Genomic DNA, 23,936 nt, shown 5'->3' on the forward strand with positions numbered 1-23,936 from the left:
CAAGTATATTGCAGCTAATATGGATAGTTGTGAGGCAGTGTGGCTGCGGAAGTTCTTTGCTAAGTTGTTTGATCATGTGCCAGATACGACCATGATATACTGTGACGATCAAAGCAATATCAAACTTTTAGAAAATCCAGTATTTGATGACAGGTCGAAGCACATCGAGGGTACCACTACATCAGAGATATGGTACAGAGAGTGAAAATTTATGAATCTTTACAAACATAAATCCTACTGCAGTTACTGGTTTAGCATCTCCTACTTGTTATTTCATTCAACAAGTTATTTAATTTATAAACAATGATGATAAACATTACTACAAGCTACACTGACATACAGATCATAAATTGAAGCAATAGATGAGACAAACACACAAGGGACACCGTTATTTTTGGACAACACATCCCTGGAAAAACCCAATGCGGGAAAATCAGTGCAGTAGATAGAGGGTTTGTATTATTAAGCAAGTAGAATCCGAGTACAATAGGTTGCCTCTCACATCGGCTAACCTTTCAGAGAAATCTTGGCAGCAAGAAATACATATGAGGGTTTACCCCGTTCCTCAAGTCACAACTGATCCAATGAGCAATCTAGCTCCCTATGCAATCACTATGTGGGCCATCGTCTTGCCTTTAGAAGACTGCGTCACCCCTTCTGTTGGATCGATTTGCTGGAGGAAGACTGATGTTCAGCTCTCCTAGCTCAGAACCTCGCTTCTCTAGCAAAATCTCAAACTTCTGACAATACTCTGCATTGCCACTGCAAGAGACCCTCCTGGCCTGTGTCAGCTCTGCGTGAGCCCCTCTTGGACTACGTAGGCCTCTGCGCTGCCTCTCTAATACGTACTCTTTGGGTGAAAAAGTTCTTTACGATCCAAATATCTGCTTCTGCCTCTCTCACTGCAACTCATCACTTGTTCGACTTTCCCAGCAAACCACGCCCCAGAAAAATCGAACTGATTGATCAACTTGGTGTATGTCCAACTGACCCTCAAGCCTTATCTTATACTTTTCCTGTTGATGAATGAACGATCGAGATTAAGTCCCTAATCAATGGCTAAGATTAAAACAGACTTGATCCTCATCTCTTAGAAGCTTCTCACTCATATTTTTATTAATACCCATTAATATTTTTATTTTCTTAAGTTTAGACTTAGGAACCCCATTAAAAATATTAATTATTTTAATAACTCACAATCTAGGTGAAATTTCACCAAATGATTTCTGGGTCTTGGAGATCCTATGTATTCTAGCCCCTCCACAAAATTTTGGAGCTAGAGCACATCCGGTACTACCCAAAATCAACATTCCCTCTTAGAGAGGAATGTGCTTTAGCAATACTTCCCAATAGAAGCATCACACTGATCCATGGCATTGGTCCTCTGTGCTGCTGATGCTTGGCCTGCTGCCCTTCATCCACTGCATTGCTGCATCCTGTACTGCTGCCCATGACACTACCACTGCCACTGCTAAATCTGTACTGCAACTCCCTCTCAATATGCTGCATCATGCTGCCCATATCATTGCCACTGCTAACTGCTGCATTGCAACTCAGTTTCTGAGAAGTAAGCAACTAAAGAAGGCACCCAAAAGCTAACATGTTGGTCAGTCTCGATGCCCCTTGATGCTGAAGTTACCTCTGCTGCTAATTTGTGCTGACCCTCTGATGCTACTGCGCTGCTATTGTATCTGCTCTGTGCCTCCCGCACTGCTCAACACTCTATTGTGCTGCTTCAGACTTTGGCACTCTAGCTCTGCCACTGTCGCTCCATCATCCCTCGCACCAACTGACTCTAGTCATTTTGCTACTGTCATTAAGGGCTCCCGTAGCCATTTGTGATCCAAGAGTTTGGGCACCTCAAGGATCCTACCTTGTGTAGTCCTCCCGACTACAGCGCAATATTGCCCCAACTATTTTTCAGAGGTGCATGAGCACTCATGGTGCAATCCTTGTCATCGTCCTCCTTGTCAGCTTTCGCTGGAGCAGCCTTTGAGTCAGACTTCTCTTCCTTGCCCTTCTTTCGAGGGCACTGAGTGGCGAACTGTCCTAGTTCCCCACATTTGAAGCATCTGACTTTGGTTATGTCTTTCGTTTTCCTCTTCTACTGCCCTTGTTGTCCCACTGATGCGAGTGCTGCATCCTCCTCTTCCTCCTTCTTGACTCTGACTCTTTTGCCGCTACTTCCTGCCTTGGTTAACCGCCTGATCTCTCCCTGTCGAAGCGCTGCCCACATCTCTTCCCAACTGGGGAGAGAAGCCCTGCCCAAGATGCTCTGGACAAAGGTCTCTTAGTCTTCAGTGACTGCATGCAGGGAAGTCCTGACCATGAACTCAAGATCTGCTGTAGACCCCACGGAAGTCAGCTGGTCTCGAATCCCTTGCAACTTGGGAAGAAAGGGATTGATTTCTTCTTCCTTCTGCATCTCATACTGTCTTAGTTGGTTCTCAAGCAACATCTTCCGTTGGATGGAAGTTCCCCCATACAAGGTGGTCAAGGCCTCCCACATCACCCTTGCTGTTTCCTTTTTAGCAATATGTGGAACCACATGATCCTTGACCCCGTCCAAGATCATGCACTTTGCCTTTGCTTGAGCCTCCTCGTATTTCTGGAGAGGATCAGCATCGACCGATACAGCAACCACTTTCAAGGCATAATCCTTGATGTGATTCTTGTCCAAGACTGCCAGCATCTTGGCCTTCCAGATGACAAAGTTGGATGCTCCATCCAATCTGTCCTAATCCCTCAATCCATTGACTGCCGTCTCTGCTCAAACAAGTATAGAACAGGTTCTCTTCTTCCTCTCTCATTGTTGCCTCAGCAAGACTCGGATCTGGATTTCTTTGGCGCTAGAAATCGTCTAAGGAACAAGTTCCTTCTAGACTCCCTCTGAGTCCTGATTTCTTTCATGGAAATCATCCCGCTAAATAATGTCGAATCACCTGTTCTCCTATCCTCCTTTGCTACTGCTCAACAACCTGGACCTAGATTTCTTTGGCAAGAAATTCGTTAAGGCAGTGAGTCCCTTTACCTTGGTTTCGTCTCCACAGACACTATTCTGCAACAACCACAACAACGTACTACCAGCACCACAAATCGAATCTGCACTGCTCCTATTGCCCCGACAACTCACTGATCTGAGCACCTTTGGCTCTGCGCTGGACCAGAGAGTTGACGCAGTCACTGCGCGAGCTCCTTTCGGCTACTGCGTCTCTTCCTCCTAGCTCAAAAAGCTGACGTAGGCATTGCATGACCTTCTGTGTCACTCCTCTGGCACTGTCACTCCTTCAGTTGCTTCTCTGGCTCTGAAACAACGCGGTCACTCGGGACAACTACCTCTTTGCGGCAAATTTGCTGGATCTCTCGGCTGATGGCTTCAGTGTCGTATGACCTACAATGCTCTGATACCATGTGAAAATTTCTAAATCTTTACAAACAGACATCCTACTACAGTCACTGGTTTAGCATCTCCTACTTGTTATTTCATTCATCAAGTTATTTAATTTATAAACATTGATAAAAACCACTACTGCAGACTACACTGACATACAGATCATAAACTGAAACAATAGATGAGACAAACACATAAGGGACACCATTATTTTTGGACAACACGTCCCCAGAAAAACCCAATGCGGGAAAACCAGTGCAGCAGATAGAGGGTTTGTATTATTAAGCAGGCAGAATCTGAGTACAACAGGTTACCTCTCACACCGGCTAACCTTTCAGAGAAATCTTGGCATCAAGAAATACATACGAGGGTTTACCTCGTTCCTCAAGTCATAGCTGAGACAAACACATAAGGCACACCATTATTTTTGGACAACACGTCCCCCAGAAAAACCCAATGTGGGAAAACCGGTGCAACAAATAGAGGGTTTGTATTATTAAGCAATTAGAATCTGAGTACAACAATTGCCTCTCACATCGGCTAACCTTTCAGAGAAATCTTGGCAGTAAGAAATACATACGAGGGTTTACCTCATTCCTCAAGTCACAGCTGATCCAATGAGTGATCTAGCTCCTCCCGACAGATATTGCGAAGTCCCTATGCAATCATTGCGTGGGCCATCGTCTTTCCTTTAGAAGACTGCGTCACCCCTTCTACTGGATCGATTTGCTAGAGGAACACTGTTGTTCATCTCCCCTGGCTCAGAATCTCGCTTCTCTAGCAAAATCTCAGACTTCTGATGATATTCTGTACTGCCACTGCAAGAGACCCTCCTTGCCTGCGTCAGCGCTACGTGAACCCCTCCTGGGCTATGTAGGCCTCTATGCTGCCTCTTTAATACGTACTCTTTGGCTCGTAACTCCTTTTCGATCCAAATCTCTGCTTCTGCCCTCTCAATGCAACTCAGATCACTTGTTTGATTTTCTCAGCAAACCACGCCTCAGAAAAATCGCACTAATTGATCAACTTGCTTATCTCCAACTGACCCTCAAGCCTCCTCTTATACTTTTCCTGTTGATGAATCAACGGCCGAGATTAAGTCCCTAATCAATGACTAAGATTAAAACAAACTTGATCCTTGTCTCTTAGAAGCTTCTTACCCATATTTTTATTAATACCCATTAATATTTTTATTTTCCTAAGTTTAAACTTAGGAACCCCATTAAAAATATTAATTATTTTAATAACTCAAAATCCGGGTGGAATTTCACCAAATGATTTCTAGGTCTTGGAGATCTTATGTATTCTATCCCCTCCACAAAATTTTGGAGCTAGAGCACATTTGATGCTACCCAAAATCAACAGAGAGGAGCAGTGAGGCTCCAAAACATTTCAATAAACAAGGAGGTTGCAAACATTCTCACCAAGCCATTGCCCAAAGCGACATTATTATTCTTCAGAGAGTAGCTTGGAGTGCAGGAGAATGTATCCCTCCTTAGGAGGGAACACTGCTGATTAAGAACACTGAGCATATGCTCTTCCCTAATCTTTCGACTAATCATGATCTTGGTGGGGGGGATGAGCAGTGAGGCTCCAAGGTGTGAGGTTACTCCTTGGAGCCATGGACTTTTCTGAGTACACAACCTAGTATGCATCCTACCCACAAGTCACCTTCGTGTCATTATTGACCCAGGGCCATATTGAGATGGTTAAACTTGTCGGGATTACCACCCATCTGGCAAGTGGGTGAGGAGACTTAGGTGTGTGTGATGTTTACCAAGTTCGGATGCGACTGCCATGGACTTGGTTGTGGTAAATTGATCTCCCTAAGTGTTGGATGCAGGTGTTCTACCACTTGATCGTTGAGGATCAAGTTGGGTGAGGATTAGCCAGTGGACATAGGGTGCGTGCAATCTTTACCAAGGTCATTTATGACTCCCATGGCCTTGGTTGTGGTAAATCGATCTCCCCTATTGTCAGTGTGGATCATTCTTCTTCTTATATGGATTGAGTCTATTGTCACACAAAGTGTCTAGGCACTGCGACAACGCTCAGAGTAAGGGCTGTCACTCCTAATCCTTACTCCGTTTAGACTCTCTCCTAGACGAGTCAAGGGGGGTAGTCCCTAAGGTAAATGGATGAGAAAAACACTGGATCATGGGCTTTAGGAGATTTTAATGATGAACAACTTGATGAATCTAAACGATTAAATCAAATTGGTAGATTAAACGCTAATGTAACCAAGACACGACCACAAGATAGAAACAATTATAGACCAATGCCTTCGATATTTGAATTAACCATCAATAAAACAAGTTATCAAGAACGATTTTCAATATGTGACGAAAAGTGACAATCATAAATAATCCACAAAAATGCCCAACACTGTATCACGCAAGATATTCCAGATTTAAGACGATTATCGTTAATGACCAAGATCTAGATTCAATTAGTTTTCTCCAACAGTGAATATAACTTAAAACATTTATCGCACTTTGACCATCATAAAAAATGCATTTTATGACCAAATGACACTAAGGAACTTTAGGCTAAATTTTTTTAATTATTCCTTAGGCAATAATTTTTTATGGTAACTGAAGAAATTAAAATCTTTTGACGGAAAAATGAATCAAAGGGCTTAAAAATAAAAAATTTAATGGGCCATAGGCCACATTTAAAATTTTTAACTTTAAAGTGCAAATCCCTTTAAATTATTTCTCTAGCCACCAAAATTAGATTTAAGATTTAAAGTTTTTAATTTTTTAGAATTTTTAATGTTTTTGGTTTTTTTAAAATTTAAATTTTTTTTAATTCTTTTAGATTTTAGATCATAATAAAATCAAAACCATAAATAAAAAATAAGAAAATCAAAATCAAACCAAAAAAAAAAAAAAAAAAGAAAATCGAAATCAAATCAAAAAGTCAAAATAGCAAATCGAAAAAAAAAAAAAAAAAAAAAAAAAAATCGAATTTAAAAAAAAAATCAAAAATTAAAATACATTCTCAAAACTGACTTTTTAGTGTATATACAAACCTAAATGTAAAACGAAAATCAACTAATAAAAAGCTAACCTAACGAACATGCATTCATATAAGTGAAAGTAAAATAAAATAGAAAATCGAATTGTATTTGTTGTTGTGTTTGCAGGTTCTGACGGCGGAAAGGAGCTCGATGACAAAGAAGGCTGCGAGGGATTGGAGAGGTGAATACACATAGGGTACTGGGATTACTACGACAGTGGATGGCGGAAGAGGATGAGGGAATATGCAGGTCCAGGGTGAGAGACTGCGTGGAGGAGGAGCAGGGTTATGAGGGCTGAGGGCTACGACAGGGAATGGACACGCAGCCAGGGAGATAGCACGCAGATGGAGGTTGCGGAAATGATAGCAGCGATGAAGGGAAGCGCGGACAGGGATAGCCGAGAGCAGAGATGGAGCGATGTTCTAGTAGCATGGAGAGGCAAGGAGCAAGGCAGGTTTGATGGCAACGTAGAGGAAGGACGAGGAGGCTCGGGCTTGCAGCTGCGGGTTGACTGAGCGGAAAGCAATGCAGAAAGCCACGTGAAATGCTTGCAGGTTGGATGGGGAAGAGCTAGACGGTAATGAGGAGGGTGGAGCTCGAAGGTTTAGGCTAACAAATTTGATGTAAATGAGCAGCGGAATGAGTGGAAGAGAAATCGCGGGCTAAGAAGGATGGACGGACTTAGAGCAGTGATCTGATAATCACCCTACGAGTGACATCAGTTAAAGATTTGTTAACTAAAGATATTACAGACTCATGCTGGTGTGTGTTCTGTGTTATTGAAGCAACGGATCGATTAGATTGGCAATACACAGACAATTAAATGGAAAGACAGCAGAGAAACACAGTAGCAAATACAAGAACACAAGAAATTAATAAGGAGTCCACCCTATTCTCCAGGGCTACATCTCTAGTCTAGCTCTCAATGGTGGCCTTGTTTTATTGTGTCTTTAAGCAGAGAAATTATAATGCAAGGACTCAATGTGAGTTCTCCTGAAGCAGGTTAGCTTGGCAGGGTGGTTCTTGGATTCCCCAAGCCACTGGAGTGCACAGACTCTATTTGCCTATCAGCTCAGTGACCTACTAGTCTACAATGGAAAGAGCCCAATGTGGTGCTCAGTCTGGACAGATTCCTCTATGGGACGGCTTGAATCTCTCAAGCTCTCTGGTGCTCAATGTTGCCTTTGGTCAGCTCGACCCTCTGTCTTCTTCTGCCTTTGCTTCACTGTCTTCTTTCTCTGTGTTCTGTCCTCCTCTCGGGATTCTGGTCTCTCTGTCTTCGGGGTTCTCTGTCCCTCTCTTCGTCTCTCGGACTGACTGTGTATTCTGTCTTTGTTCATGGCTTTTAGCCATTCGTTCCAAGACTGTTCGGTTCCTCTTCCGCCTCTGTCGATTCGCCTTCTGCAGCTGCGCTTGGAGTTCCCTATTCGGCGTCATCATCAGCGCTCAAGGAGTGGCCACATGTCCTCCTCTAAACGGCGCCAACTTACTTCATCGGTTCATTTCTTTAGTTACGTCGTGGATGAAGTCTTTCCTCCACTGTGGCGGTCAAACGGACTTCAAATCCTTCTAAATTGCGGCTCATTCCTTCGTTGATTCCGCTTCCCCCATCGGGCACGATCTTAGCCGTCCAATCTGGGTCCCCCAAATCCAACGCCATACGCACATTTCGCGCGGTTGACTTTCTCAACCTTTAACGCGCGATCAACGACGATTTTCTCTCACCTCCGCTTGCCACGCGTCGATCGTTGAGTGGGATCACTAAAATTTCTCCAAAACCGCTTGCCGTTTGAGGGCGACCCGATCAATACTGCCGGTTTCCAAAGTGCGGGTCCTGCCTTTGTCCTTTTAGTGCTTTTTTCCTTTTCGCCTGCGGTTCTCCGGCTCCCCCATGCGTCCGAGTGCTCGGGCTTCCTCCATTACGGCCCTGTTCGCCCAACAATGCGCAATCATCAAAAACCTCCTTATTTTCCCGATTCGGGCCTCCCAGGGGCTACTTTGACCTCCCGCGCAGTCTCCATGGGCCTCGGTCAGCGTGCTTTGACCGAGGTCCTTGTCGTTCCATGCTAGCTGCCATTGCCACTGGTTTAGGGTGTTTTTGATCGCTGTTTTGGAATTCTTTAGAGATTTGTCCCGACCTGATACAGTCATGGTTCCTTGACAATTCTTTATGGATCCAATTCGGATCACGGCCTTCCCACTGAAAAGCTTTTGGACCACCAAAAGTTGGTTTTTAAGCATCGACTAAGTGAGGGTATTGTTTTCTCACTTGTCCAATCTCAATCCATTTTGCACGGCTCAGCTTTGAACCTTTGAGCCCAATCTTGAGGTACTCAACATCTCCCCTGTGCGTCGTCCTCACCTTCCTGTCCAGCACTGTGTCTTCCTGTAATTCATTAAGATATTCAGGTAGTAGGTCATCAATAGAAGGCAACTGACTCTGCTCTTCAGGGTCCTCAATCATTGAAGGTTCAAACAATCTCAAGCAATTTGCATTTAAGACTGAGTAGATGTGCATGTAAGTTGGTAGATCAAGGCGAAAAGCATTTTCACCAATCTTCTCAAGTATCCTAAAGGGTCCATCCCTGAACGGCTTTAGCTTTTTACCTTTACCTTGCATCTTGTCCTTACTGATATACAGCCAGACTTGGTCTCCAACTTGAAGACTATGCTCCATCCGATGCTTATCATGCCTAGCCTTGTACTTGGCCTAACTCTTTTTCAGCTGTTCCTGTACTGCCTGGTGGATCTCCTGGATCTGTTCAATGAACCTAGTTGCCTTGTCCACATCACTGTGTCCATCAACCATGGTATCTTTACCAAAGACAAAATCTAATGGAGGCCTGGGTGTGAAACCAAAACAGGTCTCAAAAGGAGATCTCTGTGTAGAAGAGTGTTTTGCTCTGTTGTAAGCATGCTGCACATAACACAAGTGTTCATCCCAAAGCTTAAGATGTTTGCTGCAATATCCTGTCAGTAACTGGATCACTGTCATGTTTACTACTTCTGTCCGACCATCTGTTTGTGGATGAAAAGTTGTGCTTTTCTTTAGTTTGGTGTCCATCAGTTCCCACAGACTTGACCAAAACTTCCCCACGAATCGGGTGTCTCGATCAGATACAATGGAAGTGGGTAATCCAAAATGAACCCATACATGTTCAAAGAACAATTTTGCAGTCTGTTCAGCTGTAATCTGTTTATTACAAGGTATTAAAATACACATTTTGCTGAACCTATCCACAACAACATATAGATAATCATGACCTTTCCTGGATTTAGGCAGTCGCCCAACGAAATCCATGGAAACACTTTCCCAAGGGTGAGAAGGAACTGGCAATGGAGTGTACAAGCCTAGTTTTCTGTTGTTGGGCTTGCTTTTAGCACACATAGCACACCTTCTTACATATCTAGAAATTGTTTCATTCATTTTCGGCCAATAGCAGAACCTTTGCAACTTACTCCAAAGTGACCTGATATCAGAGAAGTGTGTGCTTCCCTAATTATTTTTACTCTCTCAGTTTGTGGAATGCAGAGTTTCCCACAATGATATAAGAGTTGGTCCTTCACATGATAGTCCAATTCTTCTACTCTTTTGCCTTGACTCAAAGTTGCATATACATATTTAAAGTCCATATCCTGAGCATATTGTTCTATGTAGCTTTCATGTAGCACAGAATTATGCTTAAGTATGGTAGATGCATTTATAATGGGTCTAGATAACATCTCTGTAACCTTGCTATGTATGCCCTTTTTATATCTGATGACTAAATGAAACTGTTGTAGAAAACCCATCCATCTGTAATGTCTTGATTGCTGCAACTTAGCTTGGGAGTGTAGATATTGAAGTGGTTGATGATTAGTATGTATTACTGTCTCTTTTCCCATTAAATAATGTTTCCAGTTTTTCACACTCTGAACTAATGCATACAATTCTTTATCATATGTAGGATAGTTAACTACTGCAGGATTAAAAGTCTCAGAATGATAACATATGGGTTTATCATGCTGTGTCAACACTGCTCCCATGGCATAGTCACTGGCATCAGTTTGGATCTCAAATGGTCTTTGTAGATCTGGCAGTGCTAGTACAAGTGTTGTACTAATCTTTTCTTTCAAGGTGTTGAAGGCTTTCTGATGTTTGCCTCCCCACTGAAACACCTTATTCAATCCTGTTAAAGCATGTAAGGGAGCTGTAATTGAGGAAAAGTTAGAAATGAACTTCCTCCAATATTGTGTTGCTCCTAAGAAGCTTCTCACTTCTGTAGCAGACCTGGGTTTAGGCCAGTTTACAATGACTGCCACTTTAGAGGGATTTATTTTCAATTCACCTCCCCATACTATATGACCCAAGTAGTTTAGAGATGTTTTGCCAAATTCACATTTTGAGAGTTTAACATAAAGTTTTTCTCTTTTTAAAACATCTAATGTCTGCTTAACATGTTTTAAATGTTCTTCCCACGTTTTACAAAAAATCAGAATGTCATCCAGATACACAATAACAAAATCATCAAGAAAAGGTCTGAGTACATCATTCATTAATCTCATGAAAGTAGGAGGAGCATTAGTTAAGCCAAAAGGCATAACCGGCCATTCATACAATCCCTGCTTTGATTTGAAAGCAGTCTTCCATGCGTCTTGTTCTGCAACTCTGACCTGATGGTATCCACTGTGCAAATCCAGCTTGGTGAAATAAACAACTTCCTTCAATTGATCTAAAAGATCATCTATGCGAGGAAGGGGATAATGATTTTTGATTGTTATCTTATTTAGTGCTCAGTAATCAATGCACATTATCTATGAGCCATCTTTCTTTCTCACCAAAACGATTGCTGACCCACATGGTGATGTGCTAGGCCTGATGAACCCTTTCTCGAGCAACTCCTGCACCTGCTTCTTGATTTCAGCGTTCTCTAAAGCAGACAACCTGTACATCCCAACGTTAGGCAATGGAACATCTTGCTGCAAAATAATATCATGTACTATTCCCTTTTTGGGTGGTAGACCTTTAGGTTCTTGAAACAAGACATCATAATCTGAAACAACCTTTTCTATATCAGCTTGATGTTCAGCATTACAGCCCTCAAATACATTGGTTTTATCAGGTTTTTTTTCCTTTACAACCATCAGTAAGAATTGTTTGCATGAATTTATCATTCTTTTCATCTGTCCTGAGTTTATGAGAGTATAATTATTTTTGAGCTTATGAGCTCTTACAAAGTATTCGATTCCGTATTTAACAAGTAGATACTTGTTCTCAGCTCTATAGAAAATAGCCTTTCTATCATACAAGTAAGGACTTCCTAAAACAATTCCACATATATCCAAAGGAATTATGTCTAACTCAACCTCATCTATAAACGCAGACCCAAAAGAAAACTTGAGTTTGCACTGTCTAGTCATTTGTAGTTGTGCTTTATCATTCAACCATCCTAATGGGTATGGTTTCTTATGAGGTGTAGTTGCTAATCCCAATTTCTTTACAATTGCTTCAGAAATTAGATTTACTTGTGAGCCACTATCAAACAAAGTATCAATCTTTTGATTTTTGGAAACAACTCGAATATGGAAAAGCTCATGTCTTTTTCTCTCATTTTCTTCATCAATAACAGATTGAGCAGAATTACTAGTAGATGCTTCAGAATTCTTACCTCTAGCTTCTAGATGAGTAGCTTGTACAGATACCTCATCTATACTAGTGGGATTAAACATGAGGATGGTATGCCTCATGTAGCTGTGTAGACCACCAATGTACTTCAAAAGAGTCTCTGGTGAGTCTAATGAGATACCCAACATCAATGCTCTCTTTCTGAGCTCTTGAGTATACCCTTGCACACTTTGCCCTTTCAACTGTCGAAGAGTTTTCCAACTCATCATGGCTTGTTGCATGTAGGCCAATGGATAGAACTGCTTTTTGATTGTAGCAACAAATTCACTCCAGACAGAGATAATCTTGCCATGTCTTTTCATATCAGCTTGGGTTCTGCCTTCCCACCAAACCAAGGCAGTGCCTCCTAGGCGTAGGCTTGCTAGCTAAATCTTACTCTTGTCTAAGTCTATGTTTTGTACCCTGCAATACACATCAATTTGTCTAATCCATTTGTCCAACTTTTCAGCATTATCTCTCCATCATATATAGGCAAATCAAATTTAACATCTAACTTAAAGATGCTTTCTTATTATGCACAGGGCTATTAGGAGGTGTGAGAAAGCTTATTTACCCTTTCCTTTGGAGTGGTCTTGGTAGTGAGACTCATCTTCTTCTTTGTCTTGTTTAGAACCTGATGAATCTTCAACCTTATGCTTTCTAAAGTCCCTATACATTTCTTCTACCATAGACTTTATAGCTAGGAAACTTTGTATGAATTGAGGGTTTGGCCCCACAGAACCTTCCTCTGACATTATCTTCCGAGAATAGACTCTCCCAATTTCAGGATTAGTTTCCACCAACTCTCTTTCTCCTAATTTGAGCTTTGATCTAGTGAGAATTCATAGCGAAACCAACACAAGCTTGTCTAACTTTACAGCCTAAAGCTCTGATACCACTTGATCTGATAATCACCCTATGAGTGACATCAGCTAAAGATTTGTTAACTAAAGGTATTACAGACTCATGTGTTGGTGTGTGTTCTGTGTTATTGAAGCAACGGATCGATCAAATTGCCAATACACAGGCAATTAAATGGAAAGACAATAGAGAAACACAGTAGCAAATACAAGAACACAAGAAATTAATAAGGAGTTCACCCTATTCTCCAGGGCTACAACTCCTGTCCAGCTCTTAGTGGTGGCCTTGTTTTATTGTGTCTTTAAGCAAAGAAATTACAATGCAGGGATTCAATGTGAGTTCTTCTGAAGCAGGTTAGCTTGGTAGGGTGGTTCTTGGATTCCCCAAGCCACTGGAGTGCACAGACTCTATTTTCCTACCAGCTCTGTGACCTACTGGTCTACAATGGAAAGAGGCCAATGTGTTGCTCAGTCCGGACAAATTCCTCTATGGGACGGCTTGAATCTCTCAAGCTCTCTGGTGCTTGATGCTGCCTTTGGTCAGCTCGGCCCTCTGTCTTCTTCTGCCTTTGCTTCACTGTCTTCTTTCTCTGTGTTCCGTCCTCTCGGGATTCTGGTCTCTCTGTCTTCGAGGTTCTCTGTCCCTCTCTTCGTCTCTCGGACTGACTGTGTATTTTGTCTCTGTTCACGGCTTTTAGCCATTCGTTCCAAGACTGTTCGGTTCCTCTTCCGCCTCTCTCGATTTGCCTTCTGCAGCTGCGCTTGGAGTTCCCTGTTCAGCGTCATTAGCGCTCAGGGAGTGGCCACTGTCCTCCTCTAAACGGCGCCAGCTTGCTTTGTCGGTTTGTTTCTTCAGTTACGTCGTGGATGACGTCTTTCCTCCACCGTGGCGGTCAAACGGACTTCAAATCCTTCTAAATCGCGGCTCATTCCTTCGTCGATTCTGCGTCCTCCATTGGGACGATCTCAGCCGTCCGATCTGGGTCACCCAGATCTAATGCCATACGCACGTTTTGTGCGGTTGACTTGCTCGAGCTTTAACGCGCAATCAACGTCAGTTTTCTCTCACCTCCGCTTGCCACGCGTTAATCGTTGAGTGGGATTGCTCCAATTTCTCCAAAACCGCTTACGTTTGAGGGCGTCTCGATCAATACCGTCGGTTTCTAGAGCGCGGGTCCCGCCTTTGTCCTTTTAGCGCTTTTTGCCTTTTCGCCCACAGTTCTCCGGCTCCCCCATGCATCTGAGTGCTCGGGTTTCCTCCATTACGACCCTGTTTGCCCAACGATGCGTGATTAAGGCATCAAAAACCTCCTTATTTTCCCTAATCGCGCATCAAAAACCTCCTTATTTTCCCGATCCGGGCCTCCCAGGGGCTACTTTGACCTCCCGTGCAGTCGCCATGGGCCTCAGTCAGCGCACTTTGACCGACGTCCTTGTTGTTCCACGCTGGCTGCCATTGCCACTGGTTCAGGGTGTTTTTGCTCGCTGTTTTGGAATTCTTTAGAGATTTGTCCCGACCTGATACAGTCATGGTTCCTTGATAGTTCTTTATGGATCCAATTCGGATCAAGTAGCAAGAGAGCAAGCTGACAGAGGATGTGCAGAAATGGACAGCGATGGCAGGGGTTTCGAGGATTTGGAGATGATGATTGGATGGCTCAAAGCAGGAAACGTAGATGAAAGGATGGAGCTGCAAATGAAGTGGGAAGCTCACGCGGACAACTGAGGGTTATTGCAGTTTGAAGATAGCGTGGATCTGTGTGGAAATGACGCTGCGTGGAGAGGGTTTGGATAGCAGTAAGAAGGGATCAGATCTGAGAGTAGAAGAAGAAAAACGCAAGGAAAAGGAGAAGATGCAGTAGAAGGGAGAAAACCCTAGGCATCGAAAATACTTCCAAAATTTTCTGTTGAAAAACCTTCAAAATGTAGACAGAGAGAAACCCAGCAGAGAACGGTAGACAAAGAACCAAAAAATTTCTAGAAACCATGATTAAAATGTCACATTTCTGCTTTAGATTTGTCAGTGAAACCCCATAAAAATTTTCTGAAAATTAAAAATTTTAAATTTAAAACCCTGGACTGCAAAAGGCTGAATAATATTCCCTGCAAAATTTGATGTCATTGAACCCCAGAGATCCACATCTTACCCTCCGGGCCTAGATCAAGACTCTGCACAACCTTCAGCTTCAGATCTGTAGCTGCAATACAACAAGAAACACCCAAATGATATATACAATGACCCAAAAAAAAACACCCAAGTCAAAAAACTAAAATTTTACAAATCTATGTACATAAATGGCAGATCTATTAGACCTAGGGAGTGTGAGTCCGACTCCGTTCCTAGATCTGATGATCTGAGGCTCTCAACAGCCAGATCTAACGATTTAGCACAGAAAAATTAAATTTTTTTAAATTTTAGAGGAGGTACCAAGCTCCAAACTTTTCATGCATCACCAAAAAAAAAAAAATCTTATGATAAGCCCGGAATCAAATTTAAACTAGGCTCTTCAGAAAACACGGATCGAGAGTTGGTTGGTTCAGCCGAGAACTCTCTTGAACATCCGATGATCTAATAATTAGGGATTTTTCTGCAAAACTCAATTCAGCTGTCAACATAGAGCGAGAAGACGATAATAAAATTCAGATTTAATAGAGATACTTGCTATTATATTCAAAACTTAAGTTATCATTCAAACCCCAGCGACTGAGCAAAATACCTGTACTCAAATCGCTCTTGAGAAGCTATTATTAATGGCAAAAAAGAAATTACACACGAAAATAATACATCTTACAGCATTTCCATGAAGAGTAACACTGACGAAATTTAACCCCAAAGTCTTTCTTTATTGTTCATAAAAAGATTACAAGAGAGAGCTTTTCGCTTAGTACACGATCAAAAGATTGGATGACACTGATTGACAAATGAATTTCTATTTAAAGATAAATCCTCCAACGGCTAGTTCGAGTGATCCTTGTCAAAGAGATCTCGACTGTTGATGAGGATCAAAATTTCTTTTAATTTCATTTGTCGAAATTTTAAATGTTGAGGAAATTTCGAATTTTTCAATTAAATGCGTTTTAATTTATTCAAAAATTAAATTTTTGAATTAATATTCTCAAAATTTTGACTTTGACTTAACCCCAGGGACCCAAGGCATAAAATTTAGCAAAACAATTGATTAACCTTAGTCCCTAGATCTGTTAACATTTAATTTTTTAAAGGACCCACGAATTTTGCCTCTGGAAAATTTGAATTTACCTAGAACCTAGGGACCTATGAGGGGACAAATTATTTTTCTAACCCTCAAGACACTTTACATCATGATTTTTTACATTTTTTACATCTCAAGGGGGAAAACCCTTTCAAAAAAGACCATCACAGACTACCCATTTCTGCGACACAAATATAATCTGGCAGACTAAGCAACTTGTAATAAAATAACCTAACCAAATAGTTAGGATTACTTTTACACAGACTCTATCTATAACACTAGGACTTGCTTAAGATCATGGTGACAAAATTCATTCCGGCTTTGGAGTAAGGCTGAAGGAAAACTCTGCCGACCATCCGAGAATGGATTGGTGAGACAAAAAACCTCCCGAAATGTAGTTCGTTACTAGAAAAATAGGTTTACCTAGGCAATTACATACATGACACAGATGCATCACATATATGTAGAATGGGTTTACATTATAACATGATAATTAGGCTAATGATGATAGCTGGACGACACGGACACATCAATCAGGCGCTATCCCTTTTGCGAAAAATGGGGTGTACTGCTATGGGTTGTTGACACGTAGTGGTCAACAGAATCATCATTGTTCAACTGAGATGAGATGAGATGAGATGATGGTGCAACTATTAGCTTCCCTTGTGTTGATACATGTACATTTGAGATGGGACTTATGACGCAACTGGAAATTCCTCCCTAGCTAAGAGGGAGTGTTGCAATTGTCAACTTTAGTTAGAATTTTCATTAGCATATCATGAATAAAAGTCCAAATTTTGACTTTGACCAAGTCAGTGTCAAAGTGCACAAGTCGTCCTACATGTGTACAAAGCCACTACATGAAACACATAAATAGAGGCATCGTTGGAGCTCATTTGACACACTCATCACACATCAATTTGATTTGAAATTACAAGTGTCTACTCACATGTGCGAAGGAGTCAAACGAGGCTTTCTTCTCTGTGTTGACCAACCTTTTCCTCTTTGTTTGACTTGTGTTGACGTAGGCTATTGTGGATTTGTTTGAACGAGATTTGGACCGAGGAAAGAGGCTGAATATTTTGTGGAATATTTCTACTATGTTGACCGAATCTTTTTCTCTACGTTGACAAAAATTCAGATTGTCTTTCTAGGCATTAATTGCAGGGCTTGACATAAGATTTCAGGGATCCATTGACTGAGGTTGGATTGTCTTCCACAAGCTGAAATTCGGCCCTCTATTGCAGAATGTAATATTTGACCAGCATTGATTTTTCTCTCATTTGATTGGATTTGACTTGGGAAAGTTAAAGGTTGACTTGATTGTTTATGGATGTACAAATTGGATTATGTATCTCAGCTGAACATTGATTGAATATCTAAGAAGAAGAAGAAGAATTGATTTGGGTTTTCCCCTTGTGGGGTTTTGCCCTGGGCTTTGACCAAAAATCCTCGTGTCTCATTGTGCTCTGCTATCTTCTATTGTGCATTACTGTTTACTATTCTATCTATATTTGCTTAATTGTTTTGGGGTGAATGAAATGGAATGCTACATTGTTTAAGTAATTATAACAACATAGAACTTGAGAAAAGTTAACACTTCCTAGGGCTCTTTGCTCAGTGGATCAAACAACTAGGATTGCACAACATGCCCCTGTTAGTTTTTGGTAGCATCAGAAGTGCTCTAGTCTTGAAAATTGGTGGAGAGGCTAAGGCACATGAGTTATAAAGAACCCATAAACTATTTGATGAAATTCCACTCGGATTGTATTTTATTAAAATAATTAATATTTTTAATGGGGTTCCTAAGTCTAAACTTAGGGAAATTAAAATATTAATGGGTATTAATCAAAATATGGGTGAGAATGATCTAGAAGGCGGATCAAGTCATGTTTTAATCTTAGCCGTTGATTAGAGACTTAATCTCGGCCGTTGAAGATTAAACAGAGAAAATATAAAATGGAGGCTTGGGGTTCATTTGGAAACACACACAGAGATAGAGAAAATTGATTTTCTGAGGTGAGAAGTTCTTAGGAGGAAAATTGATAGGGGAGATCTTGCAGCTGAGGGGCGGAGAGAATCTGGGTGAAGGACTTTTCGGAAAATACAAAACAAAAAGGCAGAGAAAGCTTGCAGAGAGGCAACATAGTAGCCGGGAGAGCTGACGTAGAAAAGATGTCTGTCACGCAGAATCCAGAATTGTCGGAACAACCGAAACTGCCGGGAATTGCAGGAATAGTCGGGAGAGTTGATGCAGAGGCAGCGCAGTAGCTAGGAGGGGGATAATATGGGGTACAAAGGGAGGTACCCAAGGTAATAATGTAATAATGGGATGGGCCATAGTAATAAATAAGGTGGTTAACCCATATCATGTAAGGGACCACAAGTAGTTAGTAATAATGTAATGGGCCCATGGTATTAGTTCGACGGTATGAGGGAACCATGGTAATGATCCATGGTATTGTATGTATGAAGCCTATATAGAGGCTAGAGACTCCACATGGAGAGGATGTCAAGGAATATTGTATGAACAGCCATATGGCTTGTGGAGTGTTCTCCTTCCTTAAGGAGTGAATGTATGGTGTTGCCCTACCTTAAGGGCTTGATATTAATAAAGAATCATTTCATATTATTTCTGGGTTTATTTGCATTATCTTATATTTTCATATCAGATCTATAGTATTTTTGGGTTGGATCTATAACAAGTGGTATCAGAGCACTTTCTTGGGCAAAAATGTGGAGAATTTTTTTTATTTTTTGCGGGATTTCGGGGGCGGCGAGTTTGCAGATAAGATCTGTACGTTTTGGGGCAAAATCTAGAAAATCTAATTGTAGATCTGGATTCTTTGTGAAAAAATACCCGATTTCAAAAAAAAAATTCGGCCGAATCGGAGTCTAGATGAAGGAGATATCGCTGATCTAAAAATCAGTGGGGTTGCAGACAATTTTTGAGGGCAGCGAGTTTACGACGCAGATCTAGATGTCCTGGTGCAAGATCTGCAAAATCTAATTGCAGGTCTGGATTCTATGTGAAAAAATACCCAATTAAAAAAAAACAGTCGAATCGGAGTCCGGATGAGGGAGATATCGCTGATTTAAAATCAGCTCTTTTTTCAGAATTTTTGGTGACGGTGGGAGAGTTGCAGCGCAGATCTGAAATTCCAGTGCCTAGATCGGGATTTATACCACATGGGAAGATGCAGAATGATTGTTCCATTTCCGAAAACAGGTCATAATAGGGATTCTGAGCAATATTGACGGAATTGTGGCCATTTCAAATTTTCGCCAAGTAAGTGACTTTTTTTAAAACCTTCTTCATGGCGGTTCTATATTTTACAGGAAAAGATAATGGTCCTACTATTGAAGAATACATAAAAGAATACAAGAGGTTATGGAAAAACAATTGGAAATGGTTTGTAGTGCAACTATTTAGAGATGATGCAGCCACATGGTGGGGATTACTTAACCAAAAGAAGTGTTACAACCTGTCCGATGAAGAATTTGAAAAATTTCTTTTAGACTGATAGTCTCATACTAGAAAACAAGATAAGGAGAAACATGTGGGGTTATTTCCTACTGGTATATCGTTATTGCAAGTTCATGGATTGATTCAGAAGGAGAAAATCGTTGTGTCTATAAATCCTAGTTGCAAGCGAAATCTTATAAGTGTTAATTTGGCAAAAAGATTGCAAGTTTTAGCAAAACACATTGAAACCGCACAGATTGATAATGAGGATGTTCAAGTTTATAAAGATTTGAAGATTTCTATGGACAAGTATGTATTGCATTCTAATTTTTATGCTTCAGATATGGCTAATATGGATGTTGTTTTGGGATACCCTTGGATGGAAGAGGTGGGTACTATCAATATTAATGTGCAGAAGAAATTCCTGAAGCTTTGGTATAAAAAGAAGAAAGTTACATTACAGGATATTTCCATTAATAAACAGGTAGAGTCCAAGGAGGCTGAAGCAGAAGATTTTCTAGGGACTGACATATCAGATGATGAGCCAGTAATAATTGACAATCAAACACAAACAGAGGCTGAAGCAGAAAAGGTTACAGGTGCTGATACATCAGATGAGGGATCAGTGGTTGAAGTAATATTGGAAGATAAGACACCACAGCAAGCACCCTCAAATAACAATCAGGGTGAATTAAAGAAAAAGACACCGTGGGTTAAAACTTCAACATATCATCACCCACATCACTCCGCAAGACAACAACCAACAAGATGGCTACCAATTAGCCATAAGGACAACAACCCCCGCAGGACAGATAGAGAGGAGTGAAGATCCACCTACTACACATCAACACAGAAGAGCTACCATGGTCAACTTCCATCTCAAGCGAGCGAGGCACCAGCGAGATTAAGGGTTCACCTGTTTCTTGGATGGCTAGATGCACGTGCATGGTACCAATGGACTACTCTTTTGAGTAGATCTTATTATTTGTGTTCTTCCCATGTTTTGGGGACGAAACATGCTAAGGGGGGTGGAATGTTATATACCTAGGGGGGTAATATGGGGTACAAAGGGAGGTACCCAAGGTAATAATGTAATAATGGGATGGGCCATAGTAATAAATAAGGTGGTTAACCCATATCATGTAAGGGACCACAAGTAGTTAGTAATAATGTAATGGGCCCATGGTATTAGTTTGATGGTATGAGGGAACCATGGTAATGACCTATGGTATTGTATGTATGAGGCCTATATAGAGGCTAGAGACTCCACATGGAGAGATGTCAAGAAATATTGTATGAACAGACATATGGCTTGTGGAGTGTTCTCCTTCCTTAAGGAGTGAATGTATGGTGTGGCCCTACCTTAAGGGTTTTGATATTAATAAAGAAGCATTTCTATATTCAGACTTTATTATTTCTTAGGTTTATTTCTATTATCATATATTTCTGGGTTAGATCTATAACAAGTGGTATCAGAGCTATAACAAGTGGTATCAGAGCTATAACAAACGGAGAGAATCTGGGTGAAGGACTTTTCGGAAAATACAAAACAAAAAGGCGGAGAAAGCTTGCAGAGAGGCAACGTAGTAGCCGGGAGAGCTGACGTAGAAAAGATGCCTGTCACGCAGAATTCAGAATTGTCAGAACAACCGAAACTGTCGGGAACTGCAGGATTAGCCGGGAGAGTTGATGCAGAGGCAACGCAGTAGCCAGGAGAGCTGACGCAGAAAAGCTTCCTGTCATGCAGAATCCAGAACTGTCGGAACAGCCGAAATTGCCGGAATTGCAGGGCACTGCCGAAATTGCTGGGACAGATGATGCAGAGGGCAGAGAAGGTGACACAGGGCTGACGCAGAGCCAACGCAGAAATAGCCAAGGTTAGCCAACCTTGTGCCAGATCAGCCAGAATTCTGCGGGGTGAAGTGAGATAAAACTCACTCAGATTTTCCGCCAGTATTTTCTCTGTAAAGGATTGCTAGATGAGCATCCTAGATTGGTATTCAAATATTTCTCCTGCATAATAATAAATCCTCAGAACTGCTGCACTGGTTTTCCCACATTGGGTTTTTCTGGGGACTATTGCGTCTAAAAATAAGTGTGTCCTACGTATCTTGTTCTTTGCTCTATTTTTTGTTTCATGAGATCAAATATTTAATTGGTGTAGGTTGCATAAGTAATTTGCTTCAGTATTCAGAAGAATAACTTGATGAATGTAATTGAAAAATCAAGTAGGTGAAGTAGATTCATATTTGTTGCAGTAGGGGTTCCTTTAGAGTGTAAGAATTTTCACATGGTATCTTAGGATTGATTTTGAAACAGGAAGAGCAGATCTAGTACTGAGAAGTGAGGCTGAACGTTGCACTTGGAAGCAATTTGAATCCCCTTGAAGGGATTGTGCAGTCCTTGTCGGGAAGAAGATCTGAAGAAATCTCTCTCTGAGTGAGACGACAGAGAGGTACGATTTCTAGTTCGTGAGTTTGTAGAGGCAAAGGGAGTGACGTAGAGCCTCGTCATAGTGCTTGAAGGGCGCAGTTTCTGTTGGGGCAGAAATCTGCTGGAAAAGAACGAAGACACATAGAAGGGAAATTTTCTCCTCAGAGAACTTTCCACCAAAAAGTTCGAATTTCTCACTCGCTGAGTAGTTGAGCAGTGTAAGCAATGACTAGAGGAGTTAGTGACTAGAGCAGCCTTCACAAATATATAGATCAACAACTGAAATAAACTGAGACAACACAAGGGACACCGTTATTTGTGGACAATCATCCCTGGAAAAACCCAATGCAGGAAAACCGGTGCAGCAGATATGAGGGTTTTATTATTATGCAGTTTCTTAATACAACTAGGGTGCCAGAAATGGCTCACCCTTCAGAGATTTTCCTTGGCAGAAGTACCTCTCCTCGGAGACAGATATTCTGGTTGATCAGCGATCGGATGATTGATCCGACAACAACTTCGACAGTTCCTTAGCTAGACAGCAAAAGATGCTCCAAGCTTCTCCCTGGAACTGCGTTACCCTCTACTGCTCTGTGTCTGCCTCTCAGCTCTCAGTCTGTCCCATGAAAATTCCTCAGCGCTGCCTCTACAGCCCAACGTTAGCTCTGCAACCCTTTGCACAGCTTCTACTGCCTCTGCATCAACCTCTTGTCCCTCTGCGTCTTCTGCGCTTGCCTCCTCAGCCTCTGCGTCAGCCTTCCTAGGCTTTGCACTGTCTCTTCGACACTTTCTCTGCCTCTCTGATATGTATTCTCGGCCTTCTGCCAAGCTGCCTCTCGCTGCAACAAATCACTAACTTGATTTCACAGCAAACCCTACCCCAGAAAATCGAATTCTTGATCAACTTTGTGCATCTCCAACTGACCCTCAAGCCTCTTCTTATACTTTTCCTGTTGATGATTCAACGGCTGATATTAAGTCCCTAATCAACGACTAAAATTAGATTTGGATTGATCTTCATTATTTAGAACTTTCTCACCCATATTATATTAATACACATTAATATTTTAATTTTCCTAAGTTTAGACTTAGGGTCTCATTAAAAATATTAATTATTTTAATATCTCTCCATCCTGGTGGAATTTCCCGAAACGATTTCTAGGTCTTGGAGATCTCATGTGCCTTAGCCTCTCCACCAATTTTCATGGCAGAGCACATCCGATACTACCAAAAATCAACAAAAAGGAGCTTCCAACTATGTCATATGAAATACCAAAATCTTAGCTATTCTGGAGGAGCATGATCTCGAGGCCTACGTCAATAGTGTTGTAGTTGTTCCTGCTGACAACAATCAAAAGAAGAAGTACAAAACCGAGCAAGGGAAGGCAAGGAGGCTCATTCTCGATGGAGTTCAAGATCATGTGGTCTCACACTTGCAGGGCAAGGATACAACCCGAGAGATGTGGGAAGCCTTGTCTTCTCTGTATGAAGGCTCTTTCGAACAACGAAAGATGTATTTAGAGCAGAAGTTGCAGCGGACCTTGATGCAGAAAGGAGAAGGGGTGAACCTCTATCTTTAGCGTCTTCAGGACACTAGAGACCAACTTGCTGCAGTGGGGTCCACTCCTCAGCCAACCACGATGGTGAGGATAGCCCTGAATGGAGTCTCAGATGAATGGCAAGTTTTCGTCCAAAGCATATTGGGCAGAGAAAAACTACCTTCATGGGAGGAGATGTGGGCGACTCTTCAATAGGAGGAGTTAAGGAGGGACCTAATGAAGGTCAACCTCAGTGGCAGCAGTGGGAGTGTCATAAAGACGAAGGAGGAGGAGGAGAACGTTGCTCTAGAATCGAAGGGACATGAGAAACTGAAGCGAAAGAAGGGCATTTCGAAGGTGAAATGTTTTA

At 41.6% G+C, this 23,936-nt stretch overlaps 1 protein-coding gene across 3 annotated transcripts in view; it reads left to right on the forward strand.

The window, feature by feature from the left end:
- Positions 1–23,936, forward strand: part of LOC149188087 (D-2-hydroxyglutarate dehydrogenase, mitochondrial-like) — a 544,264-nt gene that overhangs the window by 185,040 nt on the left and 335,288 nt on the right. The window lies entirely within an intron of this gene.

Source organism: Pinus tabuliformis, chromosome 3_1 (assembly GCF_031772625.1).
Source record: "Pinus tabuliformis cultivar Carrire ecotype Pingquan chromosome 3_1, CPIR1, whole genome shotgun sequence".
Taxonomy (NCBI): Eukaryota; Viridiplantae; Streptophyta; class Pinopsida; order Pinales; family Pinaceae; genus Pinus; species Pinus tabuliformis.